The 13,879-nt window shown below is 37.9% G+C and overlaps 1 long non-coding RNA gene across 1 annotated transcript in view; it reads left to right on the forward strand.

Moving 5' to 3' along the window:
- Nucleotides 1-13,188, forward strand: part of LOC141410377 (uncharacterized) — a 48,431-nt gene extending 35,243 nt beyond the window's left edge. The window contains exon 3 of the long non-coding RNA XR_012435313.1: nucleotides 13,006-13,188. This is a non-coding gene — a long non-coding RNA (uncharacterized lncRNA). The remainder of the gene's footprint in view (nucleotides 1-13,005) is intronic.
- Nucleotides 13,189-13,879: the final 691 nt, after the last annotated feature.

Raw genomic sequence — 13,879 nt, forward strand, 5'->3', positions numbered from 1 at the left:
ACACCAGTTAGAATGGCAATCATTAAAATGTCAGGAAACAACAGGTGCTGGAGAGGATGTGGAGAAATAGGAACACTTTTACACTGTTGGTGGGACTGTAAACTAGTTCAACCATTGTGGAAAACAGTGTGGAGATTCCTCAAGGATCTAGAACTAGAAATACCATTTGGCCCAGCCATCCCATTACTGGGTATATACCCAAAGGATTATAAGTCATGCTGCTATAAAGACACATGCACACGTATGCTTATTGTGGCACTATTCACAATAGCAAAGACTTGGAATCAACCCAAATGTCCATCAGTGACAGACTGGATCAAGAAAATGTGGCACATATACACCATGGAATACTATGCAGCCATCAAAAATGATGAGTCCGTGTCCTTTGTAGGGACATGGATGCAGCTGGAAACCATCATTCTCAGCAAACTACCACAAGAACAGAAAACCAAACACCACATGTTCTCACTCATAGGTGGGAATTGAACAATGAGAACACTTGGACACAGCGAGGGGATCATCACACACTGGGTCCTATTGGGGGAGCAGCGGAAGGATAGCATTAGGAGATATACCTAATGTAAATGACGCGTTAATGGGTGCAGCACACCAACATGGCACATGTATACCTATGTAACAAACCTGCATGTTGTGCACATGTACCTTAGAACTTAAAGTATAATAAAAAATAAAAAATAATAAAAAAAATCTCTGTTAGCATCACAAATTGCCTGGATTTAAGGATATTTTATGTTCCTTGCTCTGCATATAAATGAAATAATTTATATCATCCTTCTTTTCCTCCTTCCTTCTCTCTTTCTTCAAACAACAAATATTGATTGAGAACCAGTTACATCTTATGTAAAGAAAACTTAGACGTGAACGAAATCAAGACCATCATTTTTTAATGGAAGGATATGGATAACTAACAAAAACACGTAATACGTTACATAATGAAATGTGCTATAAAGATGAATAAAGCAAAGTGAAGCCTGGGTGACTGATAAAGTTGAGGGGATATTTTATATCTTATAGAGGGTTGTCAGGAGTGTGACATTTGCTTGATACCTGAAGGAACTAAGAAATGAGCCACGTGAATGCCAGGAAGGACAGGATTTCAAATAGGAGATAGAAAGTGAAAATGTCCTGATGTGGGAGTTTGCTTGGTGTGTTAGAGCAACAGCCACAGGGTCCTGTAAACCTGGAGGAGAGTGAATGAGGTGGGAGTTGTGGCCATGAGGTCTGAGAGATGTCATGAGTTTTAGGTAATGGGTTTGAGATTTTACTTTAAGTAAAATAGGAAGCCAAAGGAAGACTTTATCTTAGAAAAACCTTTTAGATGAGTTTTTGCTAAACTTTCTGAAATTCCTAAAATTGATTAAATGTTCTAGTTCCAATTCTGCTGGGCTTTATATTCAAAAGTGTAAAGAAACTTTCATATATTCAATAAATATAGATACATACTATTCTGAGGAGGTATGTGATTTCCCAGAAGTAAATAATAACAACATTCTAAATTGATAAATAATAGCAATATAATCCTATTCCAGCTGTTTCAAACTATGTGTAGAAGCAATTGGAACACTGTTAATGGCTGTCAAGAGTTAAGATGAAACTTGAAAATTAGGATGAAATTTGAAAATTATTTCTTAATATTTCCTCTCATAAAACTTCTGTGTATTTAATATTACCAAGCACTGTCAAAATAAATGAGGCAATTAGGATTCTGAACTTGGAATCTGACCAGGTAAACTCTACCATATACTAACCATGTGACCTTGGACACATTTCCCCAGTGTCTTTGAGTCTCAGTTTCCTCATTCCTAGCATGAACATAATAGTTCCTATGTCATAGATAATGTATGTAAAGCACTTAACCCAGTTTTTACCACCTAGTAAGCATTTAAAATTAATCATGATTATAATAACTATCTAGTTCTTGCCTGTTATAGTATTATTAAATATTGGGCAGACTAAAATAAGTTACAATATTTGCATTCAGTTGACTGTAGCCAACATGAATATTATTAATGTACTCATTTTTTGATATTGCTAGGATCTAAAAATAATATGCACAGGAATAAAGCAAAGAAAATACCCTATTAATGCAAATAACTTCAACTGATAGGCAATACATACTTTTATATAAATCAATGAACATCAGATTTTAATTTTGAACTACCCAAACTCTTATCAGGACTTTTTTTTTCAATTCAAAGAACACAAGTTTAACAATGCCTAATTTGTCCTTGACTCACTCTGACATCTGGTTGATTATAAATGTTCAATAAATGCTTGACACACATAGAAGGAGGGGTGGGGTTTGAAAAGTAAAATATCTTCCTGAATTTGGGATCCCTGTGCACTGCTGGTAGGAATGTAAATAGTACAGCCACTATGGAAGACAAGATGGAGATTCCTCAAAAAATTAAACCTAAAATTACCACACGATCATGCAATTACACTTCTAAGATTTACACAAAACAACTGGAAGCACAGACCCAGAGAGATACTTGTATACCAGTGTTCATAGCAACATTATTTACAATAGCTAAAAGGTGGAACAACCCAAATATTCATCAGCACACAACAAAGCAAATTGTGGTGTATATATTAATATACAATAATATTCGATGGAATATTATTCAGTCTTAAAAGGAAATGAAATTTTGATAATGCCCTAATAAGGGCAAACCTGGAAAGAAAATGCAGTTTAAAATAAGCCAGCCACAAAAAGACAAATATTATATTATTCACATACATGAGGTACCTAGAATACGCAAATCCATAGAGATAGAAACGGAGGTTACCAAGGGTGGGGAAGGGGTCAATGGGGAGTTATTATTTAATAGGTACAGAATACAAAGTTCTGGAAGTGGATGGTGGTGATGGTCGCACATCATTGTGAATATAATTGATACCACTGGATTGTACACTTAAAATGGGGGGAAATGTTAAATCTTATGTTGTATGTATTTTACCTCCACAAAAATTCTGTTCAGAATTTTAAAATGGTAAGGTGTCTCCACAAGTAAATTTATTAAACATTCTTCAGATATAAATACTTCTGTAGTATTGCATATTTGGTTATCCATTCATTCACTGAGAATTTATTACATGTTATGGTTTTTTTCTCAGCTCATTTCCCAGAGGATTGTGTATCAGTCTTATAGTTTGGGGGTGGGGGGCAGGGTGTTGGTGTTTCCACGCTCTCTGGGGTTGTTTTAGCTTATCATTGTAATTTGGTGCCTCTTGCTATGGAGATTTTTTCACAGATGGGTTGTTGTCTAGATCTAAGACAATATATTAAGGGCCACAAAATGTCTACAAAATGAGCATGGCCATAGAATAATTACCCTAACTACTGCAGGATTCCACTCTCCAAAAGAATGGAAAAATGGACTGGGCCATAGACATTTTTATAACCTAGCAACACAAATCACAGACAACTTATACCAAAAACTATGTCTCAACTAAATTCACTGGCATGTTATGAAAGATTAAAGGCTCATCTGTCCTCAGAAAAGGTGTCAGTGCTTTGTTATTTTTTTAGTGTTTAAAAATAGCTTGAGAGCTACTGGGAAAACCACTGGCAAAGAGGAGAAGCATGTGAAGCTATAAAAAAAAAAATCTGCTTTTTTTTTTTTTTTTTTTTTGGTTGTTGTTTAATATGCTAAATGCAGAATGGTGCTGTGTGCATTCTTAGGTTCATTTAACCTAAACTCTGTTATTCTGCCTAAGAACATTTGGAACAGATCGTGTCCACTCCCCCTACCCACAATGTTAGTTAAAGCAAGAAAGTCATCTGAAGCAAAAGGAGACAAATTGTTCCCAGTCTGAAACTATACCACCTTTGCTGGAGGTGGAAAAGAATACAATAGTGGAAGTTATTTTGGTGCTGCTGCTCTGCTCAGTAAATGCAGGCTTGTGTCCTTTCTCCTCCCCTCCTCCTTCCCTCTTGTTTTCCATTATCTGTCAAAAGAAAAACTTCAAAGATACATTAAGATAAAATAAAATTTAAAAGATGGGTACAAATAATTGAGGCACATATCTTAAAGAAACAATGTTTAAATTCTGGTTTTTACTTTTTAGGAATAACAGTGTACACAAGGTTCATTTAATTTAACTTTTGAGAAGGGGAATGATTTCGTATCCAAAGAGAAGTATGAAGTGGAGTTTTGGAAGCAAAATTGTTCTCAAAAAAACATGGAAGGGAGGCAAAGTTAGAAAAGTTACAAAACAGAAATCATAATGTTCTAAATCTTAAGACTTCCAAAGCATTCAAGCTCTGTTATCAGTGAAGATGGCCTAATTATGAAGAATAAATTGACAAAAATTGTATGCGCTTTTCTAAGAGTGCTTTGGTAAATCAGAAACATTTCTGATTTCTCTTGCATCCAAAAGGAGACAAATGATTGAAGGTTTTCCAAAACAAACAAATATAAGAGGAATGACTGAGAACAAAACCCAAGAAGGGTGCTGAGGAGATGTGGGACTTGCCATACAAAAGGAATTTTGGAGAAACATGGTTTCTTGCTGCTTTTCATGGGAATTTTGAGCCACTGCTATGTGCACATGACTCTAAGCTCTCTGCAGACAAGGGAATCTGGGGTTCTATGTTCAGAAACCTAATGGCACGGCTAAGGAATTATTCCTCTAAAGAGATAGAAATGGAATAATGTGTGGGCAGTGAGTAGGAAAGTCTCTGTTCTTGTGAATTAAAATTATTGTTAAAAATTATCCCTTGCAGCACTGCAGCAAATTTGAGTATGTAGTGGGAGGGCTCAGAGTAGGAGAGCTGAGATTCCACTGAGAATCTCCAAATCAACACTGCCCATTGAGACTCAAGGCATAACACTGTATCTTGTTTATAACTCCTTTTCCGCTATATTTTATATGTGTCCATTATGCAAATGAAATTATAATCATAGCAAAGATTCTGAAAGAAATATATTCACCCAAAAGCCCATGTATTAAACCACTGGCAATATATTTTATTCGCTCTTTTGCCTTGTACATTTAAGGTGTTATTCATATATATCCATCTCATTTTTTGGTGGTTTTAATCACTTCATGGATTAAATTTTGAATTCAGTCTTTTTACCCTAGCATTTGTGTATGACAATTATTCCATATTCTTGTTAGTTTTAAGATAATCTCATTAATGGCTATAACTGCCTGTTTCTGTAGTGTTTAACAGTTAAGTTTTACCAATTTGTCATAGTCATAAATAATATTAGGAATGAGTACTAAACTTTCTTTCAGAGAGGTGCTGCCCTGATAAAAATATATTGCAAACACCTAAGGTACAAGGTGAGATATTAAAACCTCAGTGAAGACCAAGACTTTTGAGAAGAGTGGAGAATAATGTAAAATAGAAATAGAGGTGACACTATTGAGGTTGAGAGAGAGAGAGAGACAGAGACAGAGATAGAGAGAGAGAGGAAAGTGAAAGCAGGAAAAGGTGCTAATACTACTGATATGTTCACGGTTGTTAAACTTTATTTCAATTTTTTTTCTTTAGAAATATGTAAAGAGAAAACATATTCTTGGTTCCTGATAACTGTTGCCAAATTACTTCTCAAAGAGCTTCTCATTGACATAGCTATCAACATAAAATAAGAACAATGGATTCCTGAAAATGTTAGCAGCTTCTGTATGTTACACAGCATTTTCACGAATCTGAGAGAATCAGTAATGGTGTTACAGTAGGTAGGTAGTCAGACATGATCAGGGCAGGAGAGAGCTCCCTGCATCCCACCAGGAATGTCAGCTGAACGTCAGATGACGGTCAGGCCGTTGTTAGCCGTCTCTCTAAAACAATAGTTGGGCACATCCAGCGCCAGAGAAAGGTAGTCTCCCAATAGATAGAAAAACCTGAAACTAGTGATCAGCTTCCTAATAAGGTCTCAGGAACTGGGTGAGTGGTCTCGAGCATGAACACTAAGAGGAAAAATGGCAGAGGTTTACTGGTGTATGACTTCCTCTAGGAACACTCAACTAGTATGAGAAAAATGCCTGAAGTGAGCACATGCACAATTCCAGTAAACACACTGAGCATGCAGCCACTCCCAAGAGTCGGCCGGCCACTGCACATAGGAACAGCCCACCCGAGGGAAGAATTGGGAGAAGGGATGCAAGATCTCAGAAGTATGCCAACATATAAAACTCCAAGTCAAAGGTCAAACAGGATACTTGATCTCTCAAGTCGCCTGCTTGGCCCTTTTCCAAGTGCAATTTATTTCCTTTTGTTCCTGCTCTAAGCTTTTAAATAAACGTTCATGCCTGTTCTAAAATGTGCCTCAGTCTCTCACTCTGCTTTATGCCCTTCAGTCAAATTCTTTCTTCTGAGGGAGCAAAAATTGAGGTTGCTGCATACCCATATAGATTCACCGCTGCTAACATGGTGCCACATGACTTGGATACATTCCCTAGTGGTAAGACACCTTTATGCCTTGCCTTCTTTGGCTGAAGGTGTTCAGTCCTTGTACACAGTTTCCTTCTCCCCTCTCACTCTCTTGCTTACTAACCAAGACCCTCCCAGTCACAGTGGCTCTGCTCCCCATGGCTGATCCCTCAGCTTGCTCTGTTGGGTGGCTTGCAGGGTTGGGAAGGACTTTGGAGTCTGCACAGAGTGGAATGGAGACACTAATGACCCTCCTGGACAAGAGGCTTGTGAGAGTGGTAAGTCTGAAGTATAAGACCATGCAATGTCTGGGGTTTCCTCTGCTCTTCCAACTGAGGTTCCCCAAAACCCCACGACCTATTCTCCACGTGTATTCTGAAATGGCCGTGTGCACCACAAGACCATCCATCTCTGCCTTTTCATTACTTTCACCTCACATGCCACGTGACTTCTTAAATATATACTCCCTGATATTCATGTACCTGTGGCTCTTGCGTTAGCATGGAAGCAAATACACAGGCTCTCTTGCAAATATTCCCTGTGATTTATTCTTGTTTTTACCCTACCAGCTCAGATTACTTCCAACTCTTCTCATCTGCTGGCACATTGCTGGGACCAACAGTAATTGGAACCTGGACTCTGCCAGCTCTTTATGACTTTCCATGCACTTTTTGTCCCTGTTATGCTCTAGGGCTAAATTTTTTGGTGGCTTTTGAAGCAGTTTATATGCCTGCATGGGGCTTCACATGGTGGTTTGTTAAGGATCCCACCTACTTTCTTTTTTTGAGTTAGCACCCCTTTAGGAGGAAGGACAGTTATTCCCTTGCCATTCACAAACTTTTCCCCAAGCCCCAAGTCCTCTGGAAGTTACTACTTTATGTTAAGAGTGCAAATAAATGTTTCTCTCTTAAATCTAAAGGCTACTGTTTCTGCAAGTATATGAAGGTTTCTAATGAGTATCCCTCTTGCTTCCTCCCACTTACTTCTGTACCCTCAAATTCTCTGACAACTTCCACACCCTTTTCAACATGCATCAAGACCTTCAAAAATTTTCTCCCATTCTGTAGGTTGCCCGTTCACTCTAATGGTAGTTTCTTTTGCTGTGCAGAAGCTCTTTAGTTTAATTAGATGCCATTTGTCAATTTTGGCTTTTGTTGCCATTGCTTTTGGTGTTTTACACATGAAGTCCTTGCCCATGCCTATGTTCTGAATGGTATTACCTAGGTTTTCTTCTAGAGTTTTTATGGTATTAGGTCTAACATTTAAGTCTCTAATCCATCTTGAATTAATTTTCGTATAGGGAGTAAGGAAAGGATCCAGTTTCAGCTTTCTACTTATGGCTAGCCAATTTTCCCAGCACCATTTATTAAATAGGGAATCCTTTCCCCATTTCTTGTTTCTCTCAGGTTTGTCAGAGATCAGATGGCTGTAGATGTGTGGTATTATTTCTGAGGACTCTGTTCTGTTCCATTGGTCTATATCTCTGTTTTGGTACCAGTACCATGCTGTTTTGGTTACTATAGCCTTGTAGTATAGTTTCAAGTCAGGTAGCATGATGCCTCCAGCTTTCTTCTTTTGACTTAGGATTGTGTTGGCAATGCGGGCTCTTTTTTGATTCCATATGAACTTTAAAGCAGTTTTTTCCAATTCTGTGAAGAAACTCATTGGTAGCTTGATGGGGATGGCATTGAATCTATAAATTACCTTGGGCAGTATGGCCATTTTCACGATATTAATTCTTCCTATCCATGAGCATGGTATGTTCTTCCATTTGTTTGTGTCCTCTTTTATTTCTCTGAGCAGTGGTTTGTAGTTCTCCTTGAAGAGGTCTTTTACATCCCTTGTAAGTTGGATTCCTAGGTATTTCATTTTCTTTGAAGCAATTGTGAATGGGAGTTCATTCATGATTTGGCTCTCTTTGTCTGTTACTGGTGTATAAGAATGCTTGTGATTTTTGCACATTAATTTTGTATCCTGAGACTTTGCTGAAGTTTCTTATCAGCTTAAGGAGATTTTGGGCTGAGACAATGGGGTTTTCTAAATATACAATCATGTCATCTGCAAACAGGGACAATTTGACTTCTTCTTTTCCTAACTGAATACCCTTGATTTCTTTCTCTTGCCTGATTGCCCTAGCCAGAACTTCCAACACTATGTTGAATAGGAGTGGTGAGAGAGGTCATCCCTGTCTTGTGCCAGTTTTCAAAGGGAATTTTTCCAGTTTTTGCCCATTCAGTATGATATTGGCTGTGGGTTTGTCATAAATAGCTCTTATTATTTTGAGATACGTTCCATCAATATCGAATTTATTGAGAGTTTTTAGCATGAAGGGCTGTTGAATTTTGTCAAAGGCCTTTTCTGCATCTATTGAGATAATCATGTGGGTTTTGTCTTTGGTTCTGTTTGTTTGCTGAATTACGTTTATTGATTTGCGTATGTTGAACCAGCCTTGCATGCCAGGGATGAAGCCAACATGATCATGGTGGATAAGCTTTTTGATGTGCTGATGGATCTGGTTTGCCAGTATTTTATTGAGGATTTTTACGCATCAGACAAAGGGCTAATATCTAGAACCTACAAAGAACTCAAACAAATTTACAAGAAAAAAACAAACAACCCCATTGAAAAGTGGGCAAAGGATATGAATAGACATTTCTCAAAAGAGGACATTCATACAGCCAACAGACACATGAAAAAATGCTCATCATCACTGTCCATCAGAGAAATGCAAATCAAAACCACAATGAGATACCATCTCACACCAGTTAGAATGGTAATCATTAAAAAGTCAGGAAACAATAGGTGCTGGAGAGGATGTGGAGAAATAGGAATACTTTTACACTGTTGGTGGGATTGTAAACTAGTTCAACCATTATGGAAAACAGTATGGTGATTCCTCAAGGATCTAAAACTAGAAGCACCATATGACCCAGCCATCCCATTACTGGGTATATACCCAAAGGATTATAAATCATGCTGCTATAAAGACACATGCACACGTATGTTTATTGAGGCACTATTCACAATAGCAAAGACTTGGAATCAACCCAAATGTCCATCAGTGACAGACTGGATTAAGAAAATGTGGCACATATACACCATGGAATACTATGCAGCCATCAAAAAGGATGAGTTTGTGTCCTTTGTAAGGACATGGATGCAGCTGGAAACCATCATTCTCAGCAAACTATCGCAAGAACAGAAAACCAAACACTGCATATTCTCACTCATAGGTGGGAACTGAACAATGAGATCACTTGGACTCGGAAAGGGGAACATCACACACTGGGGCCTATCACGGGGAGAGGGGAGGGGGGAGGGATTGCATTGGGAGTTATACCTGATGTAAATGATGAGTTGATGGGTGCTGACGAGTTGATGGGTGCAGCAGAGCAACATGGCACAAGTATACATATGTAACAAACCTGCACGTTATGCACATGTACCCTAGAACTTAAAGTATAATAATAAAAAAAAAAATTAGGAAAATAAAAGACCTTCAAGATCATATTCAAAGGGAGAGAAGACCAGTCTTTGCTGTAGTTAGCTAAAAAACAGGCTTCTTGTCTACTCAAAGACCATGGGAAATAGAAATCTGAGAAAATAGATAATCATTTTGTTGGTAGAATACTCTGAGTGAGAGTCATTATAAGGTCATGGAGACAAGGATATAGGCCAGCCCAAGACCACAGGTTCAAGGGACCCGTTAGAAAGAGATGAAGGTTGGTCCCAGGCTAACAGATTACCACTAGAACAGAGATAAAGGCAGGGTTAAGACTGGTTATTTTGGAACCCCAAGGATGAACAGTCAGCTCTCTGTCACTCTGGTATCTCCTGTGTTCTCGAGTGGGTAATTGTGATGAGATGAGACCAAGGTTAAGGTTACAAAATAGGACAGATTTATTCCAGATTGCGAAGGACAAATGGGGGATGCCCTATTCAGGATAATAAGATAGCAAGAGGGACACCTTCTTTTTCCTCTTTTTCTCCTGTCTTATCTCTTCACAAATGAGTAATAGAATCTCCATGCCAGAGGATTTGCCACTTGGATGATTCCCAAAAACTGAAAAAAGTTTGCATACTCCTAAACCTTTAACAAAAAACTAGTTTTCCTATGTAATACTGTTTGACCTAAAAATGAACTGGGAGAAAATACAAAAATCATCTTAGACCCCAGTAATCTTATGCAGGAAATCCTCAAATTAGCCTCCAGTCTTTTACAACTGAGAGCAGGAATAAAGAGGACAGAAGAAAAAAGAAGAAAAAACACAGAAATAAGAGACAGGCTCATCTACTGGCTGCTTTACAAGCTCTCCAGTCCCCTCCAGATTGTCCTAAGGACACTCCTCCAGGTAACTGCCATTGATAGGGAAAGCCAGGTTCACTGGAAGGCAAACTGCCCCACTGGGTTAAATGGGAAAAAGCCATGCATGGCTTGTCCCCTCTGCCACAAACTTAGCCACTAAAACTGGACTGCCCTGAAGGCCAAAGAGCCCCCGGGATAGAATCCCAACCTTTGATGAGCTTGAGCTGAAGGCACTCTGCTCCAGCCAGCTCCCAGATTAGATATCATCATCAACAGGGCAAGAGCAATTTTGGAGGTGGCATATAAAATTATAAATTTCCCTTTTGGGTTCAAGAGCTTCCTACTCTGTGCTAATCTCCTTCTCTGAGCAGGTGTCCTTCAAATCCTGTCAGGTAATTGGGTAAATGGCACCTCTTCCCTCCAAAAGAAAAGAATCATGACCCTTTGGGGCAAAAACATACTTTTCAAAATGGGTGCCAGTTTAATACTTACTCAACCTCTAAATTTGTCTTTTGCTCTAATATCTCTATTTCTCTTGGGGAAAAATACCTAAATATTTAAGCAATAACTTTGACTTGGACTGTCTTTCCTCAGGGGTTTTGAAATAGCTCACACTTATTTGGATAGGCCCTAGCAAAAACTCTAACTGAGCAATCTCTTGAGGGGGGATAACTTCTACAGTATATAGATAAACTCTTTATCTGCTCCCCCTTCACAGGCACTTCTCATGGCAACACATAGTGCAAACCATGAGTTACTAACAGAAAGGAAAATGATTTCTGTCTAATTCAAAGAGTATTAAGGTAAAGAACTATTTTTGCTAAGGAAGGTTATAAAGAAAGTAGATTTTATATGAGAAAGGATCTTGTATGGTAAATTATTGTCCCAAAGTAAAATGACTGGTTGTTTAAAAAGAAGGATGTTTAGGACAAGTCAGAAAGTCCTAATAGATATTTGGTGTAGGTCATAAAAAGATTCATGAAAGGGAATTTACATAAATAAATAGTATATAATTGTAAAGGTTATTAGGCATAATAAATGCTTCATAAACTGCTACTATGACTCTTAAATGTACAGCTTGCCCACTTTAAAGTCATTAAATTTTAGGTAAGGCCTGGGGATATACAGAGTTATCCATGCTCCCTAGCTATGCTTGTAAGAGTCAAACTTTATCTGTATTTCCATCTGATGTCCTAGACTCCACACCGAGTACATAATTAACATCATTTACTTACCAAGTCGTACACCAAAAGTAAAAGTTGCTAAGTGCTAACAGTGTAACACATGCTTGAGGCTACTGGAAAAACAGTTTTCAATGCAAGGCATGTAAGGAAAGTAGAATGTACTTTTAGTAAAAGATTATAAGAAGGCATAGGAATGTAAATTTTTGCCTAGCTTAGAGGGTTAAAGGATTGTTATAAAGTAGACAGGATAAAGCTGAAGGTTAAAGCAAGTTGTGGGAGGTTTGTCAAATAATTTTGTCAAAGAAATTCTGTGTGTGATCATATAGGCTAAAGTTAAAGAGGTATTTTTCAGTTTTTCCATAAACTTAACATTGGAATAAAAGCACAGCATGTTTTTTTAGAGCATCATTCTGTTCTTTAACAGAAAATTATAAAGGGTGATGAGAATCTTACCTTATAGTCAAACTGATAAAGATTGAATAGATTTGTGTATAAGGTTTTATTAGGAACTAGATTAAACATTAATAGTACACTAAAGCAAAGGTAATATTTGGCCAAAGTCGTGTGAAACTTCTATAATTCTAATGTAACTTAGTAAATGTTATTAGTAATAATTGTAAGTGCTAAATTATTTTGTGCCACAAGGTAACAAATTTCCTTGTCAATTGTGCCTTTGACTGTGGCTTCCCTAAGACTTTTTTTCATCCACATAAAATTGTTGTCTTGCTTTGATCCTCTTTTTTTATTATGATTATTTTTGAGATGAAGTCTCACTCTGTCACCAGGCTGGAGTGCAGTGGCGTGATCTCAGCTCACTGCAACCTCTGCCTCCTGGGCTCAAGCGATTCTCCTGCCTCAGCCTGCCAAGTAGCTGGGGCCACAGGCATGGGCCACGACGCCCAGCCAATTTATGTATTTTTAGTAGAGATGGGGTTTCACCATGTTGGCCAGGCTAGTCTCGATCTCTTTACCTCAGGATCCACCCACTTCAGCCTCCCAAAGTGCTGGGATTACAGTCTTGAGCCACTGCACCTGGCCCCATTTTGGTCCTCTTTAAAATGTGTTTTTATCATCAGCTATCAGACTCTAACTGGTGCTCTTAAATGCAGGTTTCTGATTTGGAGATTGTGACATGAGAATAGAGGAAAAACTTTCAGGACACTTATGGAGAGCTGAAATGTTCATGAATGTTAAGCAGAACATAAGTCAACTTCTGACCTAATAGAAGACTGAAATAATCCTTCTATTTACACCTTTTGACAACTGAATAAAGTATACTCCTGTAAACAAAATTCGGAGCATATTTGTTTCTCTGTACCTGATTTTTCTATAACTGGGAAACTATGAATATTCTTAACTTATGTCAATATAGTTATTTGCATAAGTGCAGTAAGAATCTGTTTTCTTTTGCAACAGGACACAATTGGGAACTGGTTATTTTACCAAGACTTTGCAAAGCCTTGCTAACTGGAATTTGTGTTTTCCATTAAGGAATCATATTTGACTTATAGATCCAATAAAAGCCCTTTGGGAAAACTGGCCTCATACCTACTCTACACAGTCCCTGTATAGGCTTCCTGACCTGTGGTAAGTAAAGCATATCACTTTGTGACAGGCCCAGGAGCCCCAAGTTATCTTGGGACCTCAAGTAGAAGGGAATTTATTGAACTGATACAGGTATTTGATGGTACAGGTATTTGAAGACTTAAACCCATGGCTGAGCTTAAGGTTTTAAAAATTCTTATCTGAGATTTCTCTTGGAACAAAGTTCCATCAAAGCCAATTTAAAAAGTAGCCTATATGGCAAATAGTTATTCTTGCTATCCTTTATACAAATAGCCAGGCCAAGTATAATAAGACTAAAGCTTATTTTGCAAATAAATCAGTTCTATCATGATTTGTTTTTAATAGAAATGAGATCTGGTGAGAGAAAAATTATGTTCATGTACCATGGTACCTGTTATTAGGTTCTAGTCTCATCAG

Source organism: Macaca fascicularis, chromosome 5 (assembly GCF_037993035.2).
Source record: "Macaca fascicularis isolate 582-1 chromosome 5, T2T-MFA8v1.1".
NCBI lineage: Eukaryota > Metazoa > Chordata > Mammalia > Primates > Cercopithecidae > Macaca > Macaca fascicularis.